We start from the raw sequence: 18,936 nt of genomic DNA, 5'->3' as shown, positions 1-18,936 counted from the left end.
TGGGAAGAAATCAAAACATCAACATTAACAGGAATTTGGAAGAAGCCGATTCCAACCCTCGTGGATGACTTTGAGGGATTCAAGATTTCTGGGGAGGAAGTAAATGCAGATGGGGTAGAAATAGCAGGAGAATTAGTGTTAGAAGAGGAGCTTGAAGATTTGAGTTGCTGCAATCTTGTAATGAAACTTGAGGGCCACCTGGGGGGCTCAGACAGGTAAGTGACTGCCTTTGGCTCAGGGCATGTTCCTAGGGTCCTGGGATCAAGCCCTGCACTGGGCTCCCTGCTCAGCTCTCTCTCTCTCTCTCTCTCTCTCTCTCTCTCTCTCTCTGTCAAATAAATAAATAAAATCTTTAAAAAAAAAAAATTGAGGGGCGCCTGGGTAGTTCAGTGGGTTAAGCCTCTGCCTTCGGCTCAGGTCATAATCTCAGGGTCCTGGGATCGAGCCCCGCATCAGGCTCCCTGCTTATCAGGGAGCCTGCTTCCTCCTCTCTCTCTGTGATCTCTGTCTGTCAAATAAATAAAAATTTTTAAAAAAAAATGAGTGGATGAGGAGTTGCTTCTTATGGATGAGCAAAGAAATTGGTTCCTTGAGTTGCAATCTACTCCCAGTGAAGATGCTATGAAGATTGTTGGAATGACAACAAATTATATTTATTATATAAATATTATATACTTAGATATAACATAGATTACATAAACTTAGTTGCTAAAGCAGTGAGAGGTTTTGAGAGAATTTACTCCAATTTTGAAAGAAGTTCTGGGGCACCGGCCTGGCTCATTAGTGAACGTACAGTTCTTGATCTTAGGGTTGTGAGTTTGAACCCACATTGAGTGTAGAGATTGCTTAAAAATAAAATCTTTAGATGAGGCACGTGGGTGGTTCAGTGGATTAAGCCTCTGCCTTTGGTTCAAGTCATGATTTCAGGGTCCTGGGATTGAGCCCCACATTGTGCTCTCTGCTCAGCAGAGAGCCTGATTCCCCCTCTTTCTTCCTGCCTCTCTGCCTACTTGTGATTTCTCTCTGCCAAGTAAATAAATAAAAATAAAATCTTTAGGAAAAAAATGGAAGAAGTTCTACTTGGGGCAAAAATGGTATGAAACAGCATTGCATGTGACAGAGAAATCATTCACAAAAAGAAGAGTCGATGCAGCAAACTTCACTGTTGTCTCGTTTTATGAAATTGCGACTGCCACCGCAGCCTTCACCCCTGCTACCACCCTGATCAGTCAGCAGTCATCAACATCTGAGCAAGGCCCTCCACCAAAAACAAAGATTATGACTTGTTGAAAGCTTAGATGACGTTTAGCATTTCTTAGCAATAAAGTATTTTTTGAAGATTTTGTTTATTTGTATGTTTATTTATTTAGAGAAGGAAAGCACATGCATGCAAGCAGGGGAGAGGCAGAGGGAGAGAGAGAATCTCAAGTAGACTCCCCACTGAGTGTGGAGACCCATGTAGGTCTTGATCTCACAACCCTGGGATCATGACCTGAGCTGAAATCAAGAGTCAGATGCTTAACCAACTAAGCCACCCAGGCACCCCAGCAATAAATTAGTTTTTAATTAAGGTAGGTACATTGTTTTGTTTTGTTTTGTTTTAGATACAATGCTACTGCACACTTAATATGCTATAGTATAATGTAAACATAAGTTTAATATGCACCACAAAACAGGAAAAAATTCACTTGACTCACTTTATTGTGATTTTTGCTGGAGCTCAACCTCACAATATCTCTGACATGTGCCTGTCTCTTGATTTTACTGGATTCTTGGGGCGCCTGCGTGGCTCAGTTGTTAAGCATCTGACTTCAGCTCAGGTCATGATCCCAGGGTCCTGGGATCAAGCCCCACGTTGGGCTCTCTACTCTGCAGGAAGCCTGCTTCTCCCTCTCCTACCCACCCCCTGCTTGTGTTCTCTCTCTCTGTCTTAAATAAATAAACAAAATCTTTGATTTTACTGGATTCTTAGGTTTAGACTCTGAGTCTTGCCTCCTATATAAGGTACATGTCATTGTGAATAGTAGTGGCAGTCACTGCCTCTAACTCAGCCTACTTTTTTCCTTCAAATCTCACCCATCCAGGTCTTGCAGCTCTTTGCAAAACTCTGCAATACTGGGGCACCTGGGTGGCTCAGTGGGTTAAGCCTTTGCCTTCAGCTTGGGTCGTGTTCCTGGGGGTCCTGGGATCGAGCCCAGTGTCAGGCTCTCTGCTCAGCAGGGAGCCTGCTTCCCTTCCTCTCTCTCTCTCTCTCTGCCTGCTTCTCTGTCTGTCAAATAAATAAATCTTTTTTTTTTAAAAGATTTTATTTATTTATTTGACAGAGAGAGAACACATGTAGACAGAGAGGCAGGCAGAGAGAGAGAGAGGGAAGCAGGCTCCCTGCTGAGCAGAGAGCCCGATGTGGGACTCGATCCCAGGACCCTGAGATCATGACCTGAGCCGAAGGCAGCGGCTTAACCCACTGAGCCACCCAGGCGCCCTCAAATAAATAAATCTTAAAAAAACAAACAAACAAACTCTGCAATACTAACACAAATGCATAGGACTTTTCTCCTTCCAGCTCGTGCATCTTCAAAAACTTTGATGTGTGAGTCCTGATTATTTCAAACAAAGGGAATAATCTTCCCAGCAGTCAGGCATTGCTGTGGAGGCATTTAAAGTTCTGAGACTGCTTGTGACTTCTTTCAGTATCTTGTCATTGTCCTTCACTCCTCTTTCCCAGAGATCTGTCACTACTAAATATCTCTAAGGTGTGGTCAAGTCACTAACAAAAAAGGCTTTGACTCTTGGGGTGCCTGAGTGGCTCAGTGGGTTAAAGCCTCTGCCTTTGGCTCAGGTCAGGATCCCAGGGTCCTGGGATAGAGCCCCGCACTGGGGGAGGGGGGGGTTCTGCTCAGCAGGGAGCCTGCTTTCTTCTCTCTCTCTCTCTCTGCCTGCCTTTCTGTCTCCCTGTGATCTCTGTCTGTCAAATAAATAAATAAAATATATTTTTTTAAAAAGTCTTTGACTCTTGTCCTAATCCAATACCCATAATTTCTGGCAGCATATGGCCTTCTCCAGGGACTTCACTGCTTGTCTAGTAGCCTGCCCTATGGTGGAGTCCCATTCTGTAGAGGATCCTCTTCTAGCAAATGCAAGAAGATAAGAACATTGTCTCAATCCAAGCAAACCTACGAAGGACCTCTTTTCTTCTTTCAGGAACTCTGGGGCCATAGGTTTACACACTAATTTCCTCTCTCACACATGCTATTTCTAGAACATCTTGGTCTTAAAAATCACACTCTAGGAAATTCACAGGGTTGCATACACAATGTTCCTTCTGCCTAAAACCTCCCTTCTTGAAGTACAACTTCAAGGACCATCTCTGGGATCGTGGCATCAGCCGAAGGCCCAAACACATAACTGAGTCACCCACATGCCCCCAAAATAAAACCACCTTTACTTAAAACCATTCATCGTATTAAATCTCAACCCAGGGCGCCTGGGTGGCTCAGTGGGTTAAGCCTCTGCTTTTGGCTCAGGTCGTGATCCCAGGGTGCTGGGATCGAGCCCCACATCAGGCTCTCTGCTCAGCGGGGAGCTTGCTTCCTCCTCTCTCTCTGCCTGCCTCTCTGCCTCCTTGTGATCTCTCTCTCTGTCCAATAATAAAAATTTAAAAATCTAAAAAAAAAAAAAAATCTCCACCCTATGCATCTTTTAATATTCCATGAAACAAAATGGAAATAAAACATTTCTGCTGCATACCAAAGTAGCATGGTTGCCCCACGGGAAAATACTTGTGTGATTGCTTGAGTTCGGAGCTGTACTAGCAGCTTTTTCACAGAACACCATTTTTTACTCGAAAGAACTGACAGACATACTATGATTATTTTGACTTGGGTATTTGGCACATTTTCTCAAACATAAATGAAGTGAGCCTGTCACTTCAAGGAAAATAACTGACAGTGCTGGTTGCCAGTGATAAAATGTGATCTTTTAAGAGAAAATTAGAATTTTGGAAAACTTGTGTCTGCCACTGTGAGCTTAACAACTTCTCCATACTCAAAGGTATTCTGATGAAATCAATGGTGAAAATAACAAATGTGATTCTCTTAATATTGTTTAATGGATTGTGTCAACATTCAAGAGATCTGCATAATTCAGTGGACCAGCCTTTCCTACATGACCAATCCACGATGTGACACAGTTATTTATGGGTAAAGAATCCATTCAAACTGCAAAATACATCAATAGATAGGATATGATTTCAGATTCTACATTGCAAGTAAATTTTAAGAAAGTACCACTGGTCAAGTTTTGGTGTGATTGTGATATGAAAGAATAATATCTATGATTATCTAAAAAGGCTACTAAAATACTCCTCCATTTTCCAAGTACTTCAACCAAAACTACCTATGGCAACAGATTGAATACAGAAGCAACTATGAGAATCCAGTGTCTTCCGTAAAGCCAGATAGTAAAAATATTTACAAAAATGTGAAACATCATTCTTCTCACTAGAGCTTTTTTATCCCCTTAAGATATTTTTTATTTATTTGACAGAGAGAGAGATCACACGTAGGCAGAGAGGAAGGCAGAGAGAGAGGGGAAGCAGGCTCTCTGCTGAGCAGAGGGCCTAATCCTGGGCTCGATCCTAGGACTCTGACATCATGACCTAAGCTGAAGGCAGAGGCTTAACCCACTGAGTCACCCAGGTGCCCCTAGAGATTTATTTTTTAAGATTTTATTTATTTATTTGACAGAGAGAGATCGCAAGAAAGCAGAGAAGCGGACAGAGAGAGACGGGGAAGCAGGCTCCCCACTGAGCTGAGAGCGCAATGCGGGGCTAGATCCCAGGACCCCTCTGAGATCATGACCTGAGCCCAAAGTAGAGGATCAATCCACTGAGCCACCTAGGTGTCCAAAAAGCTTTTTATTTTGGAAAATACAGCTATTTTCATAAAATACATCTTATTTGCATTAACATGTATAGGATTTATTATTGCTAATTTTATTTTTTTAAGGTTTTATTTATTTATTTATTTAGTTAGTTAGTTATTTTTTGACAGAGAGAGAGAGATCACAAGTAGGCAGAGAGGCAGGCAGAGAGAGAGGGGAAAGCAGGCTCCCTGCTGAGCAGAGAGCCCAATGGGATCTAAGACTGTGAGATTATGACCTGAGCGGAAGGCAGAGGCTTAACCTACTGAGCCACCCAGGTGCCCCTATTATTGTTAATTTTAAATGAATTAATGGATATATTTTTTAAGTTTCTCTATTTTAATTTCTAATAATAGAAAGGTAGATAAATAAAAGTCCCAAAATAAAAGTTCAATAATTTTTAAGAGGAAAAATGGATCTTGAAATAAAAAAGTTGGAGAACTCCTGGCTTGGCTGAACAGAGGAATTTGTCTGTGTTTTGTTGGGGGAGGGGTGGCCCACGAGTGGCCTTTAGTAGTTATGTAAACAGGGGACAAATAGGCACCTGCTGCTCTGGGAGAAGGGTCAAAAGAACTTTTGTGGCCTGAAAAATGTTGTCTCTTGAAGCTTGGTACACGTAGGTGGACACTGTAAATTTGCATGGGGACCAAGAAACATCCTGGGAGGAAAGCCATGAAGTCCTGACCCATTCCCTGTGAGACTCAATGTCCCAGCAACCACTCTGAAGGCTTGAGAAGGAACAGGAACAAAGAACATCAGAGGCTTCGGGGGGAACACACCATGATGGAGAATTGCACACAGGTGATCCAGCTCCCATGTCAGGGTCTAGAAAGCCAATGAGGAGGAACAGCAGTGGGGGCCAGGCCTTGACTACGGTGATATCACAGAGCAGTTATCTAAGGGATAAAAGCCCTAAGCCAGAACCCATGGGTGAACTAATTCCATTCTCTAGCTGTTTCTCTGCCTGATGCCTGACAGCAGAACTTATCCCTTGGAACTGAACAAGCCACTATTCTTCTTGGATGACTGGGTGAGGGAGGGGACAACTTCAAGAGATTCTGCACTTGATGCAAATATGAGGCCTCTGATTAATAAAGGGGATAGGAAAGGATTGGCATAGCCGTCTAGCAAACCAGTATGGTCGTGCTGGATGCTGTTCTAAGCAACCGAGAACAGACACAGTCCCTGGCCTCAGAGAGCTTCCAGCTGCCAGAAAGAAACAAGAAAACTGCCATTTCTGTTACATAAAAAGAAGGTCTATATGAGGAATCAAGAGCAGAGTGCTATGGGAACAGACAGAGGACTACCTGACCAAGTCTCAAGGGGCATGTGGGAACAGATTCCCAAACAGCATTAATGGGGACATCTATTGCTACTTGGTAAAACAAAGTCCAAATGTCAGTGATGGAAGACAATGAGAATTTTTTGTTCACCTTGGGCAGATTTCTTGGCTCTTCCCTCCAAAGGTGTCTCAGGGACCCAGGTGGCTTTCATGTTGTGACCACACAAACTTAGAGCTTCAAGGATGTCCCTGTGTCCCCCAGCTGGTGTAGAGGGCAGGGGTGGGGTGGGGTCGGGATGTCGGTGTGTAAGGGAAAGGCCCATCAGATACTTAACAACTTGCATCTGGAAAACACAGAGAACTTTCCTTTACATTCCATTAGCCAGGACTACCCACGTGGCCCTGCCTACATGCAAGAGAGATGAGTCATGCAGGTTTCCTGGGCCCAAGAAAGAAGATGAAATGATTTGGTAAACACATAGCATTACCTCTGCCACACAGAAGAGGCAGTTTCTGAGTTAAAAGATGAGGGGAGTGAATAGAGAAGGTGAGAATGGAGAGGATGGGTCCAGATAGAGGGCACTGCACAATAAAAGCCCCAGAAATGGGGGCGCCTGGGTGACTCAGTTAGTTAAGCATCCGACTCATGTCTCAGCGCAGGTCTGGATCTCAGGGTTGTGAGTTCAAACCCCAAGTTGGGCCACATTCTGGGTATGGAACCTACTTTAAAATAATAATAATAATAAGGGGCGCCTGGGTGGCTCAGTGGGTTAAGCCGCTGCCTTCGGCTCAGGTCATGATCTCAGAGTCCTGGGATCGAGTCCCGCATCGGGCTCTCTGCTCAGCAGGGAGCCTGCTTCCCTCTCTCTCTCTCTGCCAGCCTCTCTACCTACCTGTGATCTCTCTCTGTCAAATAAAATAAAATAAAATAAATCTTAAAAAAAAAAATAAATAAAAAATAAAAATAATAATAATAATAAACAAAAAGTAAAAATCCTTGAAGAGAAACATCTTGGTGTGAAGTGGCTGGAATGAAAAATATCTGGGGATGGGACACATGGGTGTCTCAGTCGGTTTAGCATCTGACTTTGGCTCTGGCCATGATCTCAGGGTCCTGGGATCCAGCCAGAGTCAGACCCTCACTCAGCAGGTAGTCTGCTTATCACTCTCCCTCTTCCTCTGCCCCTCACCCCTGCATGTGCTCTCCCTCTCTCTCCCTCAAATAGATCAAAAAAATCTTTATTAAAAAAAGAAGAGGGGGGGGACGCCTGGGTGGCTCAGTTGGTTAAGCAGCTGCCTTCGGCTCAGGTCATGATCCCGGCGTCCTGGGATCGAGTCCCACATCGGGCTCCTTGCTTGGCGGGGAGCCTGCTTCTCCCTCTGCCTGCCACTCTGTCTGCCTGTGCTTGCTCTCGCTTCTCTCTCTATGACAAATGAATAAATAAAATCTTTAAAAAAATAAAAATTAGGGGGAGGAGTCAAGATGGTGGAGAAGTAGCAAGCTGAGACTGCTTCAGCTAGCCGGAGATCAGCTAGACAGCTTATCTAAAGATTGCAAACACCTGAAAGAAATTGAGGAAGACACAAAGAAATGGAAAAATGTTCCATGCTCCTGGATTGGAAGAATAAATATTGTGAAAATGTCTATGCTACCTAAAGCAATCTACACATTTAATGCAATTCCTATCAAAGTACCATCCATCTTTTTCAAAGAAATGGAACAAATAATTCTAAAATTTATATGGAACCAGAAAAGACCTCGAATAGCCAAAGGGATATTGAAAAAGAAAGCCAACGTTGGTGGCATCACAATTCCGGACTTCAAGCTCTATTACAAAGCTGTCATCATCAAGACAGCATGGTACTGGCACAAAAACAGACACATAGATCAATGGAACAGAATAGAGAGCCCAGAAATAGACCCTCAACTCTATGGTCAACTAATCTTCGACAAAGCAGGAAAGAATGTCCAATGGAAAAAAGACAGCCTTTTCAATAAATGGTGCTGGGAAAATTGGACAGCCACATGCAGAAAAATGAAATTGGACCATTTCCTTACACCACACACGAAAATAGACTCAAAATGGATGAAGGACCTCAATGTACGAAAGGAATCCATCAAAATCCTTGAGGAGAACACGGGCAGCAACCTCTTCGACCTCTGCCGCAGCAACATCTTCCTAGGAACAACGCAAAAGGCAAGGGAAGCAAGGGAAAAAATGAACTACTGGGATTTCATCAAGATCAAAAGCTTTTGCACAGCAAAGGAAACAGTTAACAAAATCAAAAGACAACTGACAGAATGGGAGAAGATATTTGCAAACGACATATCAGATAAAGGACTAGTGTCCAGAATCTATAAAGAACTTAGCAAACTCAACACCCAAAGAACAAATAATCCAATCAAGAAATGGGCAGAAGACATGAACAGACATTTCTGCAAAGAAGACATCCAGATGGCCAACAGACACATGAAAAAGTGCTCCATATCACTTGGCATCAGGGAAATACAAATCAAAACCACAATGAGATATCACCTCACACCAGTCAGAATGGCTAAAATCAACAAGTCAGGAAATGACAGATGCTGGCGAGGATGCGGAGAAAGGGGAACCCTCCTACACTGTTGGTGGGAATGCAAGCTGGTGCAGCCACTCTGGAAAACAGCATGGAGGTTCCTCAAAATGTTGAAAATAGAACTGCCCTATGACCCAGCAATTGCACTATTGGGTATTTACCCTAAAGATACAAATGTAGTGATCCAAAGGGACACATGCACCCGAATGTTTATAGCAGCAATGTCCACAATAGCCAAACTATGGAAAGAACCTAGATGTCCATCAACAGATGAATGGATCAAGAAGATGTGGTATATATACACAATGGAATACTATGCAGCCATCAAAAGAAATGAAATCTTGCCATTTGCAACAACATGGATGGAACTAGAGCGTATCATGCTTAGCGAAATAAGTCAAGCAGAGAAAGACAACTATCATATGATCTCCCTGATATGAGGAAGTGGTGATGCAACATGGAGGCTTAAGTGGGTAGAAGAATAAATGAAACAAGATGGGATTGGGAGGGAGACAAACCATAAGTGACTCTTAATCTCACAAAACAAACTGAGGGTTGCCGGGGGGAGGGGGTTGGGGAGAAGGGGGTGGGATTATGGACATTGGGGAGGGTATGTGATTTGGTGAGTGCTGTGAAGTGTGTAAACCTGGTGATTCACAGACCTGGGGATAAAAATATATGTATATAAAAAATATATGTTTATAAAAAAAATAAATAAATAAATAAAAAAAATAAAAATTAAAATAAAAATTAAAAAAATAAATAAAAAATAAATAAAAAAAAGAAGAGGGGGGATGCCTAGGTGGCTCAGTCGGTTAAGCTACTGCCTTTGGCTCAGGTCATAATCCCATGGTCCTGGAATCGATTTCTGCATCGGATTCCTTGCTCAGCAGGGAGCCTGCTTCTCTCTCCATCTCTGCCTGGCACTCTGCCTCCTTGTATGTGCACTCTCTCTCTCTGACAAATAAATGAATAAATTTTAAAAAAAGAAAAAAGAAAAGGGGCACCTGGGTGGCTCAGTTGGTTAAGCATCTGCCTTCATCTTGGGTCATGATTCCAGGGTCCTGGGATGCAGCCCTGCAAGGGGCTCCCTGTTCAGTGAAGAACCCGCTTCTCCCTTTCTATCTGCAGCAACCCCTGCTTGTGCACTCTCTCAAATAAATAAATAAATATAATTCTTTAAAAAGAATTAAAGAAAAATTTCCTCTGGGGAAGTCATAGTAAGCCATGAGGTAAGCAAGGGGTTATCGTAGAGTACGTGTGCACCATGTAAATTAAAGTTGACTTTTAACCTGACAGCAGTGGGAAGTCAGTGATGGGTTTTAAACAAGGGAGTCACGTGATCATATCTGTGCTTCTGGAAGATCATTCTGGCTACAGCATAGAGAACAGACTGGGAGGAGGGAAGACCAAAGGCAGGAAAGTCAGTTTGGAAGCCGTTGCAATGATCTGGTAGAGAAACCCTGACGCAGGGTTGCTGCAATGGGTACCCAGCAAAGCAGCTGGATTTTAGAAAGACTTGAGTAGTAATTGAGCATACCAGATGAATATTTGATGATAATTGTTTGAATAAGGGGTGGGGAGATGAGAGGTGAAAAACAGGGCAAGGATAGTGCCACTCACTAAGACAGACGATTAAAAAAAAGAAAAGAGCTATTTTAAGGGGAAATATGATATGCTTGTGGAACAGCCAGAGGAAGCCAGAAGGTATTTGAAAAGCTGGGCCTCAAGACAGATCTTAACTGGAGATGAAAGATGTGAGAGGCATCAATACAGAGACAGTGCTTGAAACTATAACTGCGGATTATCCCGGGAGAGTGTGAAGGGCCAGTCTAGAAGCATTTATGTGCTGCTATTAAAGTGTTTCCCAGTCAGCTCCCTAGCAAGAGAAGTTCTGACTGCAGCAGTTGCTGATGTCTGTGGTGTAAATACTCCCACTGCGGTCAATTTCAAATGACCAACTTGTCATCACGGAAGGTGAACTAATGAAGAGATGCATCCCATTGGTTCCTGAGAGCTGTGGTGAGCCTGCTCCAGACCACCACCAAGTAGGAGAGAGCCCTGCCTATACGCCTAACACAAATATTTAAGGGATGGACAGAATAAAAGAATTCTCGAAAGAATAATCCATCCTAAGAACCAAGAAAGAAAGAACATGAAGGAGGAAATGATTGACCATTCATACTCCCCTGACCAACCCCAAATTACATATGATAAAATCCAAAAAGTGTCCATTGGGTTTAGCACCAAGCAGGTCATTAGTAGTCTTCATAAGACCAGTTTTAACGGAGACAGATGACAGTGGGCCTAGAGGTTCATGTAAACCAAGTGTTGGAAACCACAGCTGTAGATAAGTCTTAGACACCAGGAATAGTAGGCTGGCTTCTGTTTTCCAGCAGGAAATAGAAACTGGATCACTCAAAACCATAATAGTACTATCCCTCGCACATCTCGTTCTACCTCCAACCTCCAACCCACACATAAATGCCTAGATCTCTGTACCTCTATACCTCTCACAACAGACCCTCTCACAAAAAAGTGGTACCATTTCCCCATAAGGCATGGAAAAACGCATGCAGTGTGTGCGGGATTGGGCTAGTACCAACTTGTTCAGTACGGTTCCCAGAATTCCCTTCTCTCCGCCTTCCAAGTTAAATCTGGCCAGAAGAAGCACTTGAGTGAAATTTGAAAGGCAGACATGAGACAACAGCCATTATCTTCAGGAGGTCTACAGTCAGATGAGGCAAAGGACAGACCCCAAGGTATCTGGCAGGCGTCGGCTTGTTTTCAGTCTCCTTCCCTCTGTGTCTTCTCAACCATTGGCCCTGAGACCAGCAGCAGTCCAGGCCTACTCCCAGACTGATGTGATGCACGGTGGCAGACTCACAGAGGCCACAGCTTCGAAACAACCTGTCTTTGAGCTCTCCCTTTGTGGTCCCATTTCAGGGACTGAGCACAGTAGTTGACATCTTGATTTTGTTTGTTTTAATTTTTTTTTAAGATTTTATTTATTTATTTGTCATAGAGAGAGTGCAAGCAGGGGGAGTGGCAGGCAGAAGGAGAGGGAGAAGCAGGCTCCCTGATTCAGGGCTCAGTCCCAGGACCCCAAGATCATGACCTGAGCCTAAGGCAGACACTTAACCAACTGAACCACCCAGGCATCTGGGCCTCTCAGATTTCTCGGCAGCTCCAACGTGTCCAGCTGTAGGCAGACTGGGCAATGACTCTTCTTTTGATCCTTCAGCTCCCCTTCCAGACTTCCATGTCCCTGGTTTCTCTAACATTTGTGTAATGTCTCGAATTCCTAATGCCTTCTCTCCATAATGTTTTGGATGGCTCTGTTTCCCCAATTGAACTCTTCGCTGATACCATTACTGGTACCATGCGTGAAGGGCAGCCAGAACAAAACCTACCAGACATGCATCTGGTTTGGGGACGGGCAACGGGTAGAGGCTGGAAAAGCAGAAGGAAACTGTGAGCAAAGGCTGGAAAAACAGTGAAGGGATCATAGGCATAGATTGGAAAAGTAGTGGGAAAGTGCAAGGATGATTTGTGTTACGCAGCAGTAAAACGATTGGCAAGACTGTCACCTGTGGAAACACAAAAGACAGAAAATGCAGCTCATAAACTTTTGGATCTAGCTACAGTGATTTCCAAGCTGAATGTTGGAAGTCCCAGTAGGTTAATCCTAGCGGCACGTGATAAAGTGCTTGCAGAGAGAGGGGAACAAAAGAAGGAACTCGAGTTTGCAAGAGGAATTTAGAAGAAACAGAAAATCCAGGACTTGCTTATGTTGGAAAACAAAACTGTTTTACATCTCTAGTTGATCCAGGCAGCAATGGATTCTCAGAGGAAGAAACAGCCTCCAGAGGAAGATCATATTGAAGGTTTGGCTATAGAGCCCTTGGCTAAAATCTCAGAAACATTTGTGGTGATTCCTAGTACACTCTCTTCATTAGACAAAAGGGCTTCCAGGAATCCTAAGGACATGGTCCCAAAGAGGGCTAATTTCAAAATAGCTATGAACAAGTCTAAAGGGTGGGCCTATCTTGAAAAGAATTGTGGATATAAGTTTTATCTCATGGAGTACACTATAAATCTGACATATAGAAAGCCTACAACATTTTTTTTTAAAGATTTTATTTATTTATTTGACAGACAGAGATCACAAGTAGACAGAGAGTCAGGCAGAGAGAGAGGAGGAAGCAGGCTCCCTGCCAAGCAAAGAGCCCAATGCGGGGCTCGATCCCAGGACCCTGGGATCACGACCTGAGCCGAAGGCAGAGGCCTTAACCCACTGAGCCACCCAGGTGCCCCGAAAGCCTACAACATTTTTAAGGGACTTCTGTCAGCTCAGACTGAAAGAGACTGAGATTGTCCAAATTCCAAGTAGTGCTCTAAGCCCCCAGGTCTCCATGAATAGGAAGCAAGCTGAGAATACAGTCCAGCTACAAACAAAAGCCATTTTTTTAAAGATCTTGTTTATTTATTTGTCAGAGAGTGAAAGAGAGAGAGCGCACAAGCAGGGGGAGCAGCAGAGGGAGAAGCAGGCTCCCCACTGAGCAGGAAGGCCCGATCCAGGGCTCCATCCCAGGACCCCTGGGATGATGACCTGAGTCAAAGGCAGATGCTTAACTGACTGAGCCACTCAGGCACCCCAGACACAATTTATTTTTATGAAAACTAGGATATTTCAGAAAGTAGAGCCAAGATCCCTGAGAATGGAATGAAAAGCCTCAAAGAACAGTGAATTAGCAAGTAGTCCTCCATGCAGGCCCTAATTAGGAAACAGTCCCTATCCCCAGAGTAAGGGGATCTGGCACCATGTGCCTAGTTGGGTATCAGAAGTGTTCTGAACCAGGGGTGCCTGTCTGCCTCAGTCAGGAGAGCATGCAACTCATGATTTCGGGGTTATAAACTCAAGCTCCATATTGAGTGCAGAGATTACTTAAAAAAAGAAAGAAAGAAATACTATGAAATAACGATTGCTATGTTTTTCCTGTACTTCCTTTTTGTTGTGCTGTACTTCCTCTTTTTGAACAGAAGTGTTCATTAGGTGGCTAGGGAGCAGGTAACATGCCTTTTTAACTCACTGATCTTTGGATTAAGAATAGCTTTATGCAAAAAGAAAAAAAATAGCCATATGCGGCAGTTCTTTGGAAAAATTAAAAATAGAATTACCATATGATCCAGCCATTTCACTTCTAGGAATAAAAAGAATTGAAAGTAGTGATACAAACAGATATTTGCCCTCCCATATTCAGAGCAGCATTATCAACAATAGCCAAAATGTGGAAGCAACTCAGAAGTTTATCAACAGAAGAATGGGGGCACCTGGGTGGCTTAGTGGGTTAAGCATCTGACTTTGGCTCAGGTCATGATCCCAGGGTCCTGGGACTGAGGCCTGAATCAGGCTCCCTGCTCAGCAGGAAGTCTGCTTCTCTCTCTCCCTCTGCCCCTTCCCACTCCCACTTGTGGTCTCTCTCTCATTAATAAATAAATAAAATCCGTAAAAAACAAACAAACCGTGCGCCAAAGATAGAAATGCTTGGTCACAGGCTGGGTGAGCACAGAGCGTGGCTGGAGACCAAAGACACGGGAGGGATTAACTGCTTTTCTCCAAGGGATTGACTGCTTTTCTCCGAGGGTACACTGAGGAGTGGGGCCCGAGCTCTCTCGCCTCCTCCAGCCGAAGGTTGGGAAGCCGCCATCTTCATTCCCATCCTCCAGAGCTCTACGGAAAGTGTTCAGGGAACAAAAGCTCCCCAAAGCAAACCGCCCAGATTACTTAGCCCAGCCCCTGGCAAGGTCAGTGCAATTCCGCCTCCAGGCAAAGAGAATTTGAGAATTACGGGGCAACAGGCCCCTCCCACAGAAGTTCAGCAAAAACATCCAGCCAAGACCAAGTTTACCGATCAATGAGAACTGCAAAACAGCAGTGCTAGAGGAATACAGCATATAGAATTCAGGACTTTTCCCCCATGATTCTTTAATCTTTCAAAGTTAAATTTTTTAAATCTTTGTTATTTTTTCTTTTCTCTTTTTTGAATGTTTCCTCTCTCCTATTTTAACATTTTATCTTATTAATACCTTTTAAAAAATCTTTTAATTTTCATTTTTATACTCATATTCTATCCCTACATTGTATTTTACCTTATTTTTTTTATACACATAAGTTTTTCTTTCTTTAAAATTTTGGGATACAGCTTCTTTTTTTTTTTTTTTTTTTTTTTTCTTTTCAGTGTGACAGAATTCATTGTTTTTTGCACCACACCCACTGTTCCATGCAATATGTGCCCTTCTTAATACCCACTGCCTGGCTTCCCCAACCTTCCACCCGCCCCCTTCAAAACCCTCAGATTGTTTTTCAGAGTCCATAGTCTCTTATGGTTCACCTCCCCTTCCAATTTCCCTCAACTCCCTTCTCCTCTCCATCTCCCTATGTCCTCCATGTTATTTGTTATGTTCATCATCACTAGCCATTAGAGAGATTCAAATTAAAACCACATTGACATACCACCTTACACAAGTTAGAATGGCCAAAATTAGCAAGACAGGAAACAATGTGTGTTGGAGAGGATGTGGAGAAAGGGGGACCCTCTTACACTGTTGGTGGGAATGCAAGTTGGTGCAGCCACTTTGGAGATCAGTGTGGAGATTCCTTAATAAATTAAAAATAGAGCTTCCCTAGGACCCTACAATTGCACTACTGGGTATTTACCCCAAAGATACAGATGTAGTGAAAAGAAGGGCCATCTGTACCCCAATGTTTATAGCAGTAATAGCCACGGTCGCCAAACTGTGGAAAGAACCAAGATGCCCTTCAACGGAAGAATGGATAAGGAAGATGTGGTCCATATACACTATGGAGTATTATGCCTCCATCAGAAAGGATGAATACCCAACTTTTGTAGCAACATGGACGGGACTGGAAGAGATTATGCTGAGTGAAACAAGTCAAGCAGAGAGAGTCAATTATCATATGGTTTCACTTATTTGTGGAGCATAACAAATAACATGGAGGACATTGGGATACAGTTTCTTCTAACAGACCAAAATATACCCTAAATCTAGGATATGGCTTTCTTCTGGTCTCCAGGCTGATCACATTTTTCCTTTTTTTTTTTTTTCTTTTTTCAACCAACTTCTTATCTTATCAATTCTTTTCTAAAATATTTGTAAAGTTCCCACCTTACAGCCATATTCCATCCCTTCATCATGATTACCCTTATTTTTATATAAATATAAGTTTTTCTTTCTTTAAAATTTTGTGAGGCAATTTCTTCTCACAGACCAAAACATACCCAAAATCAAGTGTGTGGCTCTGTTCTAGTCACCAGCCTAATCATACTTTTTTTCTTTCCTTTCTTCTCCCCCTAGTTTTGGGTCTCTTCTGATTTGGTTAGTATATATTTTTCTGGGATCGTTGTTACCCTTTTAGCATTTTGTTCTTTCATTCATCTATTCTTCCCTGGACAAAATGACAAGGCAGAAAAATTCACCTCAGAAAAAAGAACAAGAGGCAGTAGCAACTGCTGGGGACCTAATCAATATGGACATTAGTAAGATGTCAGAACTACAGTTCAGAATGACAATTATAAAGATGCTAGCTGGGCTTCAGAAAAGTGTAGAAAATACTAGAGAATCCCTTTCTGAAGAAATAAAGTCTCTTTCTGCAGAAATAAAAGAACTGCAACCAAGTTGAAATCAAAAAGCTATTGGGGCGCCTGGGTGGCTCAGTGGGTTAAATCCTCTGCCTTCAGCTCAGGTCATGATCTCAGGGTCCTGGGATTGAGCCCCGCATCAGGCTCTCCTCTCAGCGGGGAGCCTGCTTCCTTCTCTCTCTCTGCCTGCCTCTCTGCCTAGTTGTGATCTCTCTCTGTCAAATAAATAAATAAAAATTTTTTTAAAAAGCTATTAATGAGCTACAGTAAAAAATGGAGGCTCTTACTGCTAGGATTAATGAGGCAAGAAAGAGAGTTAGTGATATAGAAGACCAAATGATGGAAAATAAATAGGCTGAGAAAAAGAGAGATAAACAACTACTGGATCATGAGGAGAGAATTCGAGAAATAAGTGATACCATAAAATGAAACAATATTAGAATAATTGGGATCCCAGAAGAAGAAAGAAAGAAAGGGGCTGTGATATTTCCTCTTTCATTCATGATTTTATCAATTTTGGTCCTTTCCCTTTTCCTTTTGATAAGTCTGGCCATGAACTTATCAATCATATCAATTCTTTCAAATAACCAGCTCCTAGTTTTGTTGATCTGTTCTACTGTTCTTTGGGCTTCTATTTCATTGATTTTTGCTCTGATCTTTTTTATTTCTCTTCTCCTACTGGGTTTAGGCTTTTTTTGCTGTTCTTTCTCCAGCTCTTTTAGGTGTAGGGTTAGGTTGTGTCCTTGAGACCTTTCTTATTTCTTGAGAATGTCTTGTATCACTACATACTTTCTTCTCAGGACTGCCTTTGCTGTGTCCAAAAGATTTTGAACAGTTGTGTTTTCATTTTCGTTTGTTTCCATAAATTTTTTAATTCTTCTTTAATTTCCTGGTTAAGCCATTCATTCTTTAGAAGGATGCTCTCTATCCTCCATGTATTTGAGTTCTTTCCAAATTTCCTCTTGAGATTGAGTTCTAGTTTCCAAGCATTGTAGTCTGAAAATATGCAGTGAATGATCCTAATCTTTTGGTACCAGGTGAAACCTGATTTGTGACCCATGATGTGATCTATTCTGGAGAATGTTCCATGTGTGCTAGAGAAGAATGTATACTCTGTTGCTTTGGGATGGAATGTTCTGAATATATCTATGATGTCCATCGGTCCAGTGTGTCATTTAAAGCCTTTATTTCCTTGTTGATCTTTTGCTTAGATGATCTTTCCATTTCAGTGAGGAGGTGTTAAAGTACCCTACTATTATTGTATTATTGTTGATGAATTTCTTTGATTTTTGTTATTAATTGGTTTATATAATTGGCTGCTCCCATGTTAGGGGCATTGATATTTAGAATTGTTAGTTCTTGTTATCAACACCACGCTCTAACCAACTGAGCTAACCAGCCGACTTAGCTCTTCTTGTTAGATAGACCTTTGAAGTATGATATAATGACCTTCCTCATCTCTTATTATAGTCTTTAGCTTAAAAATCTAACTTTTTTTTCTAAAGATTTTATTTATTTATTTGACAGAGAGAGATCACAAGTAGATGGAGAGGCAGGCAGAGAGAGAGAGAGAGGGAAGCAAGCTCCCTGCTGAGCAGAGAGCCCGATGTGGGACTCGATCCCAGGACCCTGAGATCATGACCTGAGCCGAAGGCAGCGGCTTAACCCACTGTGCCACCCAGGCGGCCCTTAAAAATCTAACTTATCTGATATAAGGATTGTCCAGGACAATCAGGGCAGAGCCCAGGGCCAGGGCCAGATGGCTTCCCAAGGAAATTCTACCAAACATTTAAAGAAAAAATAATACATATTCTCCTGGAACTGTTCCCAAAAAATAGAAATGGAAGGAAAACTTCAAAACTCATTTATGAAGCCAGCATTACCATGATCTCAAAACCAAAGACCCCATCAAAAAGGAGAATTACAGACCAATAATATCCCTGATGAACATGGGTGCAAAAATTCTCACTAAAGTAGCAGCCAAAAGGATCCAACAGTACATTAAAAGGATTATTCACGGGGGTGCCTGGGTGACTCAGTGGGTTAAAGCCTCTGCCTTCAGATCAGGTCATGGTCTCAGGGTCCTGGGATCAAGCCCCACATCGGGCTCTCTGCTCGTGGGGAACCTGCTTTTTCCTCTCTCCCTCCCTGCCTCTCTGCCTACTTGTAATCTCTGTCTATCAAATAAATAAATAAAATCTTAAAAAAAAAAAAAAAAGGCCGCCTGGGTGGTTCAGTGGGTTAAAGCCTCTGCCTTCGGCTCAGGTCATGATCCCAGCGTCCTGGGATCGAGCCCTGCATCGGGCTTTCTGCTCCGCGGAGAGCCTGCTTCCTCCTCTCTCTTCCTGCCTGCTTCTCTGCCTACTTGTGATCTGTCTGTCGAATAAATAAATAAAATCTTTTTTAAAAATAAATAAATAAATAAGGATTATTCACCACAACCAAGGGGGATTTATTCCTGGGCTGCAAGGTTGATTCAACACCTGCAAATCA

The sequence above is a fragment of the Mustela lutreola genome, chromosome 8 (assembly GCF_030435805.1).
Source record: "Mustela lutreola isolate mMusLut2 chromosome 8, mMusLut2.pri, whole genome shotgun sequence".
Taxonomy (NCBI): domain Eukaryota; kingdom Metazoa; phylum Chordata; class Mammalia; order Carnivora; family Mustelidae; genus Mustela; species Mustela lutreola.
Note: the sequence above shows the minus strand (reverse complement) of the source record.